We start from the raw sequence: 12,511 nt of genomic DNA, 5'->3' as shown, positions 1-12,511 counted from the left end.
CACCAAACAAATGATGCTAGATCCTAGGTGTGTTTTGGTCTAGGTGTTGAAAGGACCTTGATAGATTAGAGAAAAAGAGGGGTAGGGAAGGAAAATGTTTGAAATTTTGAAAAAATGAATACAAGGAAATAGAATAAAATGAAATGATGGAAGTAAAATACAATTTGAAAATTGACAAAAAAGTCAAAAATATAGTAGAAAAAAATTAAAGAAAAATATTTTTAATAAAAATTGGAAATAGGAATAACCTTTTTCTCTTTCTGTATTCAAAAATAAGAAAAGAAGAAAAGGAGAAAAAAGAAAATTGAATAGATGGAGTAGGGAAAACACTGAAATACGATTGGAATTACATCTGTTTCCCCTAGAAGTCAGACTATGAAGTGCTTTATAGTCCGTAAACTAAGCAGGCGGGAGAGACTCATGTTCTTGAAGAGAGAGGTTGGCCCAGTCAGGCGGGGCTTAGTGTAACGGCTCCATTCTCCACTAGATGGCGCTGCTTAGTTTACAGGGGTGGATTGTTGCGATGCCTGTAGGTGCATATGCGCATGTGCAGGAGTGGTGAAAATGGCGTCACCCAGCTACCCAGTCTCTAGGATCGGAACTCTGTTCTCCACGACCAGCAATCGGGCACCCTCCTTTGTCTCCGGCTTCCGTTCACTCCTCGCTTTTACACTGTCCATGACCAAGCCTTCAGGCTGCCAGGCGGCACCTCCCTCCTGAGTTTTATCTCAGATGCAGCTGTGTTTCCCGCCCCCTCGCTTCTGAGGGACTGCGGCTTTGACCAGCTCAGATCCTCTGCCAGAGGGTCTCACTGAGCAGTGGCTGGAGCCAGGCACCCCCAGGAACATTTGCACTATCCTGTTGCAGCAGCGCCTCAGGGATTATGGAAAATCACAACACGCATCTGGCACCAGCCTTCCCCTTCTCACCAGAGCACCGCCAGGTATCAGCTGTGGAGTTGCAGACTCTACGCTCCCCCTGTTTATAGTCTGAATGGAATTTAAACCCTCTCCTTTCTCCTTTCTCCCTTTTTAGTTCAGTCCCTGTGGCTGTTCCCACTTTTCCACTTTCTCTGTGGCTGCTTTTGAGGGGGGGCGGTGATTTTCCCAAACTCTCCCCCCAACCCCATCTCCGTCCTCTCTCCACAAGCAGAAACAGCTTCCAGCCCTCTGTGGCTTCTCTCTCCCCCAGTTCACTTCTCCGCACCATGTACCTGCTGAATTCTGTGGTTCAGGTTGTGCAGATTGTTGTGTTAATCATCAGATCAGTTTTCTGGGTGTGCAGGATAGTTTAGTGTTGGTCTGGCTGTATTTCATGGATGCGAGACACACAAAAAGCTTCCATGCTGTTCCGCCATCTTGGCTCCTCCGGCTCCAGCCACCATTTTTGAACCCAAGTGTTATTTCAGTGGTGCGCCCTGACTGCCCTAGAGACCAAATATCTCATTTCCTTCTCATTCTTTCATTAAAATATTCTCTCATTACCATTTTGTAGCTGGCAGCTCCTGAGCGATAATAGCTCCTGTAGACCTGCCCATTGTATGGTTTTGCTGAAGTGGGTTTATCATCACTCAGTTATATGCGTCACACCTTTCCAGGTACCCTACAGAGACTTGGTCATTCTTTTATTGATTCACCTACATGACAGGCACTTTCTTGAGTACAACATGTAGGACAGTGAGGAAAACACATTTGACCCAACCTCTTTGAGTTCTGCCTGGTGGGAGTAAGAAATCAAAGAACATGAACACAAATTAATATATAATTATAAATAGTAAAAATATTATTAAAGAAATGACAGAATGATAAGGGAGAGTAATGTTAGTGGTGGGAGGGAGCTACCAGCTAAAGCCCAGTTGTTCAAAAATGTCCCTCTGGGACAAGAACGAAGAAAAAAATGCATAAATTCCGTTGGCCAGGCCAGGGGGTGGAAGGAGATCCAGCATTCTAGGAAGAGAAAATGCACAATAATGTCAAGGCTCAGAGGTGAAAGAATCTTGCCACGCTCCTGGAATTGAAAGAAGGTGGGCGCCTGAGTAGTGTGTTGGAAAGTGGCTGTGGAGTAAGAAGGTATCAGGCAGGTAGGAAGGATCCAGTCACGTGTGATGTATTAAAGAGCTGTATTGTATTTTAAGTGCATTACGGATTTGCTGAAGGAGTTTTTAAGCAAAAAACCAACACAAGCCAGTGTGTATGCTGAGTGAGTTCCCTAGCTGGAGAGAATTGGAAGGAAGTCATTTTGCAAGTTGGACAACACATTAACGGAGGTGATGGGGGACTGGGACATGTGATGGGCATGAGCTGTGTCTTAACATCATCTGATTCAGCAACAGGCTATCCCTGAGGGCAAAGCAGGTGTTCACAGCAACCGCTGGGTTCCCAGCATGAGTACTGGAAGTAGCAGTGACTCCAGGGTAGTTGAGGGGCACTGGGAGGGGAGCAGTTTTCTGAAAGATAGTTAAGAGTGAGGAAGAACGATCTCATTTTCCAAAGTTAGAAATTCCTGTGAAATAATCAAGTAAAGGCATCAATGGGCCTTTTGATGAAGGAGTGTGGAGCCCAACACAGAGCAGATGATGCTGCGGGAGATGGGGGTGTCTGTGAAGTCATGGGAACAGGTGGGCATGCTTGGAGAGCTGCAGGGAGGAGAGAGTGGTAAGGGACCAAAGTCCATGGCATGAGTGTCACCCAGGCTAGACCAGGCTATGCTGTGCTCACGAACAACTCCCAACTTTCTGTGGGTTAAAGCTAAAAGCCCACCATAGTGTCCTGTTGGGATTTCTACTCCAAGTTGCCCCCTTCCAGACCCAGCAGATGGAATGGCCACCCCCTCGAGCTTTGTCTGTTGCTGTGCAGAAGGAAAGGTTGTTGCTGTGTCTCGCCGACTCCCAACTCTGTGTGGATATAACCAACATCCTTCTGTCTGCATTTCATTGGCCAAAGGAAGTTCACTTTGCCTTCTTGAATGCCATGGATCCACACATAACATCCTGTCATGCGCCTGAGGGGAGTCGGAAATACTTAGTAATTAACCACAAATCATCACCACAGGGGATTGTTTCGTTCAAAAAAATGTAACATTTACATTTTTTCTTCAAGTATTTCACATTAGACTCTGAACTAGAAGTACAATGGACCAAAGTCCAAAGAAGAAAGCATATTTATTGAGTATAAAGTTTTTCTCCCTCCAGCTTCCCCAGTTGTCTTTCCCAGACGTCAGCACCGCTCCCGTCATCCATGCCTCTGTTCTGTGCCACTTACTCCATGCAGTGTGGCTGCGGTGTCCCAGGATGGTTCGAGTGTAGATGGATTGGCAGGTCTTAGGGCCATCTCCAGTTGTAGTGTAAGAGTTGTGTCCGCTACTGTTTGGGCTCCACGCTCAGAATAACAGCTGTATCCTTCAGGCCGGATTCTCTCGTGGGGCCCAAAAGCCACTGGCTTTATCTTTCCTCCATCCGTTATCTCTGTCCATACCATCTGTGAACTGTGCCTCATGGGCCACGCTACGTCCACCACTGTGGGAAGGAGAGAGGACCCCACACCCAGGACTGGCTCAGACTTGTGAAGGTGGGGGTGCTCAGTCCCAAACTCATCGTGCCGCAGCCAGCGAGCAAATGAGGGCACACTTGATGTAGAGATGACAACGTTGACGTTTTCCACTGAGAATGATATGAAGTGAGAAAGTGGGAAGTGGGCACAATCTCGGGGAGGTTTTGGCAAAGAAAAATCTGCTGAAGCTGTTTTCTCTTATGCTTCCAGGCTAATGGATGCCTTTTTTTGGTTGAGGGGTAAGGAAAAAGTGGACTTTCAATCTACAGGCCCCATATAAGGTGCTTTATTTGTGCAATCCATTCAGGCTTCATAAAAATGATAGTAAACAGTAATGTCTAACTATTGCAGGAATCAGGCTCTGGAGGATAGACTTTCCCGTGATCCACAGCTAGTCAACAGTCTCACCGAAATCCTACTCCAGACGTCTGTGGGTCAAACGTCTTGCTCTTCTTGAGGCTAGATCAGAGACCTCAAGTCAACCCACACTAGTTTAGCTTTGTCTCCATCAAAGCTAAAGTTAACGTTATCTTTACGTAATCAGGGTGTTCCTGATTGTGTAGACCTCAGCAGATCAAAACAGGGGAGGACAGTTAGCCCTGAGACAAAACAAGATTCTGACTCACCCTCAGAACTGGCAGACAAGTGTTGGGCTCATGGCCCTTTGTGCCATGTGTGGAACCCTTTAGATTCTTGGGAGACAGGAGAGACTTGACTCCTATGGTTCTGCTGTTCCCTTAACACATGTGGCCTTCCCAGGCTTGTTCCTTCTTCTGCCTCGCGCTGTTCAGATAACAGCGCAAACTTCTTTTTTTTTTTAACTTTATTTATTTATTTATTTATTTATTTATTGAGAGAGAGAGCATGAGCAAGGGAGGGGCAAGGAGAGAGGGGGGGAGAGAGAATCCCAAGCAGGCTGGCCACTGTCAACGCAGAGCCCGACACGGGGACTGTTCCGGTGAGATCATGACCTGAGCTGAAATCAAGCGTGTCACACTTAACCCACTGAGACACCCAGGTGCCCCACCGCCTTCTTCTTACATATTCATCTTGGAATCTTCTTCTCCGACTCACAGGCCACATTCCCTCAGTTGCCGTGCCGTCTGGATTCTTCATGTGCCATGTGTAGAGAGAGCAAAATAAAGGGCGTCAGCCGGAGAGTGGCAGATGGGATGGGAGGAGGCCACGCGGGAGATGTTGTTCAGCCTTCGTAATTGTCTAACTGCATGCTGTGCTCACGCTGCCCTGATTCTCAACCCTCTCCCCATCTCTACTTGCACAACACTGACCATCCCTCGTGGCCTGGACCGTCTTCCACCTCGTCCATGCTATCCTCCCACGCAATATTAACTTCTGACGGAGATTCGCGCAGTCTTGAAATCAGTTTAAGCATAACCACTCTCTTAGAGTGAGATACAGCTCCTGCAGGTGCCGATGAGGAGATTCAGTCCAGGGCAAAAAACACACATCCCAAAGGGGAATCAAACCGAGGCGGGTCATAACCTAGTCAAGCGCGTGAGGTTTCAAGTTGTGGTGGAGACACCGGCAGCAAGAGGATGGCTGGGCAGCGCAGCTGTAGGCAAGCGGTACCAGGAAAGCCGGGTGGCAATCAATTAGGAACCCCGTCGGCCAGAGTCCAGCACTGATGTTCAGCTGGCAAGGATTCCCAGAGAGAGGCGCATCGGAGGTTACTGACTGACCTCTGGCCAGTTTTGGTCCAGGCAATTGGAAAAAGGATGCCCTCGTCTGCAGGAAAGCTTTGAGGAGACCAAGGAATGTTGGGGTTGTGAACGGGCTGGAACTCGTCAAGACATGGCCATAGGATGGGGCGATGAGATGGCAGAGAAAGGAAGTGAATACAACCTGAGTAAGCTTGGGAGTAGATTCTCCCCCATCTCCAGAAGAGAATGCAATCCAGCCAATGCCTTGGGATTTTATGAACCCCGCTACGCCACGACCACAGAAACTAAAATAACAAACTAAAATAAATAATGTTCTAATCCACCAAGTTTGTGGTAAGTTTAAAAGCAGCAATACATATCTAACACGGCGCATGATTGTAGGTGGGGTTACAGGCACATAGCAATTATCCAGAGAACTCAGACCAAAATCCAGTTCTGCTAAAGAAGGTCTGGAGGCAGAAATGTCTTACCCCCTTTCGGAGCTCACAATACCCTTGACATAGACAGACGTGACTGTGTCTAAGGGGAGCTTCAAGGCAAATTTTTGAAGTAGGGAAAATTGGTCAATGATGCCCTTGTTTGATTTGGGGTATCTTTGTCTTTTTCTTCCTGCATTTTTTACTCACCCCCTGATCAGACATCAGGCAGCACTATCACACTGCATTTTCAGTCATTAAGGAAATTATGAATGATGACGAGTTTGATGCATTTGAGTTATAATGTCCCTGTCTTGCAATTGAGAATTATGAGGGTACATGTGTTAAATACACATGTAGAGAGAAATAGCAGAGTCAGAGTAAAACAGAGAGAGAGGGAGGGAGAGAGATGAGAGACAGTGAAACAGACAAGGGAAGACAGCGAGAGAGAGAAAAGAAAAGGTGACATGGTGGAGATCCAGAACGTGTGAACAGTATTTGAAATGCACAAAGGTGATCCGGTCATGAGCAGACCAAAGAAAAAGAAGTCTGAACTGGTGGAGAGAAGGAGAGGCACCGTGAGTGGAGAAGGAAAGGGTTGGGATGACATCGTGTAGGACCACGTGAGGAAGTTACACTGGGGCCAGGCCACCTACAAAGTAACCTGGGGGTCGGAGAGGGGAGAGCAGCCTGGGGAGCAGTGTCACCCCAGCCCTGAGGGGAGACAGAAAACCTGGCACGAGGTCTTTATGCCTCACGTACCAGGAACAGAGAGAGTGGGGCTGGTCCACCTACGAAGCCGGCCTTGATCGCTCTCCAAGTGGGTGCCACACCAGGGACACAGGGCACAGAGCACTGCAGACAAGGCTCTACGTTGTGGATGGAGAAGCGAGCGGTCTGGCTGATCTGGTACCAAGCACCCCAGCCATGATGGGGGAAACCCATGGAGCTGTGGAATCACCTAGAAGGGGCTCCATCCCAATATCCAATACTGAAGGGTCACTGCAGGTCACCGAGAGGAAGAAACATCCACATGGAAAACCAAAGAGCAAGGATTTAGGAGCCAAGGGGAAGGGTGGTGGCCCAGGTAGGGAGCAAGGAGAGTCTGGGGAGGCGTTAGGACCTCACACTCTGAAGCGGTGCTTCTTACAATACCTGCAGTAAAGGACCAGTTTCTTAAACTTTCAACAAATTACACACCAATGTTTTTGTAAACATGCATTGAAAAGGAATTAGTAGGAAAGTGAAATGCCAAAGATTTGAAGAGGGCTCAGTTTTTAAACTACTTGATTCAATAGACATAACTCACTGTCGAACCGCGAGAACTTCAGACACTCGTTCTCCTTTCCTGTGTTTAACGACAGGAGGGTGACCAACAGTTCACGGGCACAAAGAACATTTGGAGCGGCCCTGACCTACGGTTTGCAAGTGAAGAGATGTATCACGGACAGGGGGACCTCGGACTCTCCTGCCGAAAGCACTTCCCGGGTGTAGCCGGTGTTCAGACTCTTGAAAACCGGGTCTGGAAACTACCCATGCACCTGACTGAATTGTCACAGTTGGATCTTCCAGACCCCTCCTTGCTAACACCAGGGCAAATATTCTGATAGAGAGAGCGGGGCCCTGGCGACTGGAACGGGGAGAGTTGGGGAACGAGCTGGAAGAAGTGATGGGGAACTCACTCTCCCTTTCTACCCCTTCTTCTAAGTGCTTATCACTGGGTGCCGTGCAAGTCTTCTACTGACTGACAATAAACCCTCTTTCGTGCAATGTGACAGACTTGATTAAAAACATAAACAACATAAACTTGATTAAAAACAAAACATAAACAGGGGCGCCTGGGTGGCGCAGTCGGTTAAGCGTCCGACTTCAGCCAGGTCACGATCTCGCGGTCCGTGGGTTCGAGCCCCGCGTCAGGCTCTGGGCTGATGGCTCGGAGCCTGGAGCCTGTTTCCGATTCTGTGTCTCCCTCTCTCTCTGCCCCTCCCCCGTTCATGCTCTGTCTCTCTCTGTCCCAAAAATAAATAAACGTTGAAAAAAAAAATTAAAAAAAAAAAAACATAAACAGAAGCTCAAACACATCACAAAGGCTGTCCCCACGCCTCTCTCCCTTGTTCTCCACGGCTCAGCTCTGTTCTCCCACGTGTGTTACACACATCGTGCCCAGGGGCTCCTAAAATACTTCTCATGTTCCACTGTAACTTCTTGCCTCAAATTTATCCCACATCAGGCTGCAACCTTCTTGAATTATTTACTACTCTAACCTACTCAAGGGCACAAGGATTGGCATGAAGCAGATGGTCAATACCTGATTGTTGAGTGAATGCAGAAATGGGTCCAAAGGAAATAATGCTGCAGCTTACAGTAGAGACGGGGAGTTGTCAGGCTACAGATCTGAGGGGGAGGGGCGTTCCAAGTGCAGGGAACAGCATGAGGAATGGCATAGAGGTGTGAGAGGACTCGGAAGATGTTTGGTTAGAGTCCAGAAAAGAGTAGGCCCTTTTGATGCGCATTGTGGACATAAATGTTTGAAGCATTCAACTTGTCAACTTATAATTAAGAGCCTGAGATTTTATTCAATATATGAAACAATTGAGTTAAAAGTTCCCACAGAGTTCATGTCTGGCTTTACCTTTTGTTTTCTAGGATTCATTTACCACACTCATTCGTTTGTTCATTCAATAATCATTTAATCACAGCATCAAACCCATTTTTTCAAACAAGCGAAACTTAAGCTGAAAAAGAAGGTGCTCAGCTAGGACGCACAGCCTGTTCCATTTCTTCAATCCCCCACACACTATTTTGGTAAGTGTGCAGGGGAAGGACTGGCCTGTCCTCTGAAAGACGTGATCAAGGGAGATCATCTGGTTATTTGTTGTTGTATACAAATAAACACACTCTAGCCTGGGTGGCTCAGTCAGTTGGGCAGCCGACTTCGGCTCAGGTCATGATCTCACAGCTCGAAGGCTCGTGGGTTCGAGCCCCGCGTCGGGCTCTGTGCTGACAGCTCAGAGCCTGGAGCCTGCTTCCAATTCTGTGTCTCCCTCTCTCTCTCTGCCCCTCCCCTGCTCATGCTCTCTCTCTCTCTCTCTCTCTCAAAAATAAATAAACATTAAAAATAATAATAAAAAAATAAACACACTCTAAACCTTAGGAGCTTAAAACGACGATCCCTCATGGTTGTGTGGGTTGACTTGCAGCTCCCTACTCCTTGCTTAGGCTCATACGTGGTTCTACTCAGATGATTACTCGGGCTGGGGTCATTGCACGCGTCTTCCATCGCTTGTCCGGTGCCTGCCTGGAAGGGCGGAAGTTACCAGATCCCACCCCTGCAGCCTCTCTGGCTGGGCTGGGCTCCCTCAGGGCACGTGACCTCAGCAAAGACACATCTTGTACACGGACGCTCAGGGCTCCAAAAGCAAGTGTTCTCAGACAAAAACCAAAGGCTACCAATCTCTTACGGCACTGCACCATTTCTGTGTTATTCTGATGGCCAAAGCCCCCACGGAATTCATCCGGATTCAAGATCAAGGACACAGACCCGATCTCTCAAAGGCTGGGGTGGAGGAGAGCTGGAATGCTAAAAACTGAAGGCCCTTGTTTATCTGCCACACAGATACTTAAGGATTCGTGCAAACTCGATCCCTGAAAAGTCAGTAGAGCACACAGCTGTCTGGGGGAGAGTCTTCCCTGGAGTCTGGACTTGATAAGAGATAGATCAGTTGATACCTGAACCTGATTTGTAAATGATTGTATCAGTAAGCTTTCCTGAAAAGATTCGAGGGGCGGCATTGCGCTGTCATTAGCTAAGCCACAGGCTTGCTTATGTAAGATACGTGACTCAAGGCACAGTTTATCTCTCTTGGAAGCATGTTATTTTGGAAAGTATTCCTAGTATTGCGTTCCACTTGTGGTGATGATGGTGATGATGAAGGAACACGTGACCACACGGCTGTTTCTTGGGCGAGGCTCCCGAAGTCCTAAAGGAGACGATTCAATGCAGAGTCTATAATGTGGATACAGCTGAAAGTATTTTGTCTTTGTTTTGTCTCACTGCAGAAACAATTTGTTTCAGGGTCACACCTCCTTTAAGGGGCTGAAATCCACCTTGGACAATCTCACCCATCCCTTGAATCGCTTCCAGATCTCAGTTTTCCCTTCTGTCATGTAAGGAGGTTTAATTGGGTTGTTTTTTTTACCAGATATCTTTCCATTCTAAAAAAAGAAACCATCAGTACTCACTGAGCAATGTATCTCAGTGTGACAAGAACTGATGCCTACACATCACACACATTAGTGAGCGGGACTCTCCCGAAAACCTTTTAGGGAGATATTATTATTCTTGTCTCTGTTCTCCTGCAAAGGAGGCAGGCTTCACAGGAAAATCCACCAGCCACGTTCTGCATGCCCAGTAGAGAAGACAGTCAGGGTTCACACTCCTCTCTGCCTCTCACCAAAATCTTAATCCTTCCGGTTTATTTTTATTTGAGTACAGTTGTGCACTACTGATGGGAATGCAAACTGGCACAGCCACCGCGGTAAACAGTATGAAGGCTCCTCAAAAAGTTACAACTACAAATACCCTATGATCCAGGAATTACACTACTGGCTATTTACCCCAAAAGTACAAAAGCAGTAAGTAGGGTTACACGCACCCTACTGTTTACAGCAGCACCGTCAACAACAGCCAAACTGTGGAAGCAACCTGCGTGTCCATCGACTGATGAATGGATAAAGAAGATGCGGTGTGTACGCAATGGAATATTACTTGGCCATCTTGCCGTCTGCAGCGATGTGGATGTAGCTAGAGAGGATGATGTTAAGTGAAATCAATCCTTTCCCTGTAAAGGGCTGCCTTCCATCCAACATCCCATGAACCCATGACCACGAAATTATTCAGATTTTCAGTGAAGCTACTTAAGGTCTCAATCACTTAAGGGTTGTGTCAAACTTGTCCTGTGTTTTCACTACTTTAGTTTGTACTCTCTCTTTTGATGTCAGAGAGATGCTTGGTGAGCAACACTTCGCCTTTGTAATTCCTGATGTTAGGGGAAATCTACCAGGGAAATAATAATTATCACAATTTCATCAGTACAACCGAGGGAGGATTCATTAATATAAGTTCGCTTTTAATAACCTGGACGGAGAAGCATTATAATTTCCTTGTTTATAACTGAGCATCATAGACGTTAAGAAGATGGTCCTTGTGCTCGGTTTACAAGGGATGGAGTTGGGATTCAAACCCCAGCCCGCCGACTCTCAGCTGGGCTTCATCAAACGTGCTGCTTGGAAGGAATCCAAGGGCCACCTCCCCCCTCACCCATGCGCGACTGTCTTCAGACCCCAGGTTGTCACTCTAGGGAGCAAACCACGAAAACCAGAAAGAACACTGACTTAGAAATCCATTCATTCTGGTCCTAAATCTCAGGTATGTGTCACCCCGAGGAGGGTCATCTAAGTGCCAATTCCTTGTCACCTGTAGATGTTTGGGGAGGGATTGTCCTCCCTCGTCATTGTACAGATATCGTCTAGGATCTTGGTAAAAAGCCACGCAGCATGAGCTGAAGTAACAGGTGAATCGCTGACATCTCTCTGCAGGACTGCGGCGCCCACGTGAGGGAAACCATGTGCCCTGATTTGGGAGACATTTCAATTTTCGAATATTGTGCTTTATGGTCTGCCTTTGCTCCTGTGGGCTTGTTGACATCACGAGCCTCGATTAGGAGTACACTAGGTGGGTTCCCTCAAAGCGTAGACACTACCTGCCAGCATCGTGCGTTGAGCAAATTCTGGGCCAAACACTCGACTTTAGGCTGATATAATGTGCTCCAAAGAGACTTGACCTTTCAGTCATCTGTGTGGGAGAACAAAAGTAAAACCAGTCAGTTTTCACTAGTCATAGAATACAAAGCATACTTCTAGGTCTGTGTCAATAAAATTAAATAATATAACATCATGGTTTGGTTGGAGGCCCTGTGAATCAATATTTAATAATGACCTATCTATCTATCTACCTAACTATCCATCCAACTATCTTTCTGTCTTCTCTCAGTAACTCATTCAAAAGCCAAGATGTCTGCATCGTTCGCTGATATGTACTTCGAGCTTGGTTGCCTGTTTTGTGTTCAAAAGACCTGGGTTGCAGATCCTCCCCAGCCATGTGGTGGCTTTGCAACCTCAGGCCTGTCCCCTTAATTTTTGTGAGGAGCTAGCTTCCTCATCTATCAGGTGGAACTAATGATATCCACCCTAAGCGCTCTATAGAAGTGTGGCGAAGACGAAGTTAAGCTCACGTTGTAAAAGGCACGAAGCTCCGCGGACGTTACGTGTGGTACTTTTCATCCAGCGCGCATTTGACCAAGAGTTGACTAATTGACGAAAAGCAATAGATCAAACTAGTTGGCCTCATAGTAAATTAGGACAGAGGCATGAGTAACCTAGACAAATAAAACAACAATGCATCATGTGAAAATTCCTCTGTCCAAATTGAGGCAAATTCAGCAAAACGGAACATAATCTGTTTCATAATCAGAACCTGATTCACAGAAAAGGGATCTGAAGGCAGGAAATCAACACACATTAGGGAAGTCATAGTCTGGATTGCAGCATGACTAAGAACCCACAGAGATGCCCCGGGCATCCCCATACATCTCAAACCTCCACGCGGGGGCAGACAGGTGAGGTCCTGGCTCGTCCCCGCCGAGGCTCTTCTTCAGAAGAGCCGCACCTGCTAGAGAAGGTCGGCTCGTGTGAGGGCGGCGCCCTCATCAAGGGTGTGCCGTAACTCGGAACACCTTCCGGATTATTTCATAAGGCACACCCGCGAGGAGACGTTTCTGGCCACACACGAATAAAGCATGGAGAC

The sequence above is a fragment of the Leopardus geoffroyi genome, chromosome D1 (genome assembly GCF_018350155.1).
Source record: "Leopardus geoffroyi isolate Oge1 chromosome D1, O.geoffroyi_Oge1_pat1.0, whole genome shotgun sequence".
In the NCBI taxonomy this organism is placed as follows: Eukaryota; Metazoa; Chordata; class Mammalia; order Carnivora; family Felidae; genus Leopardus; species Leopardus geoffroyi.
Note: the sequence above shows the minus strand (reverse complement) of the source record.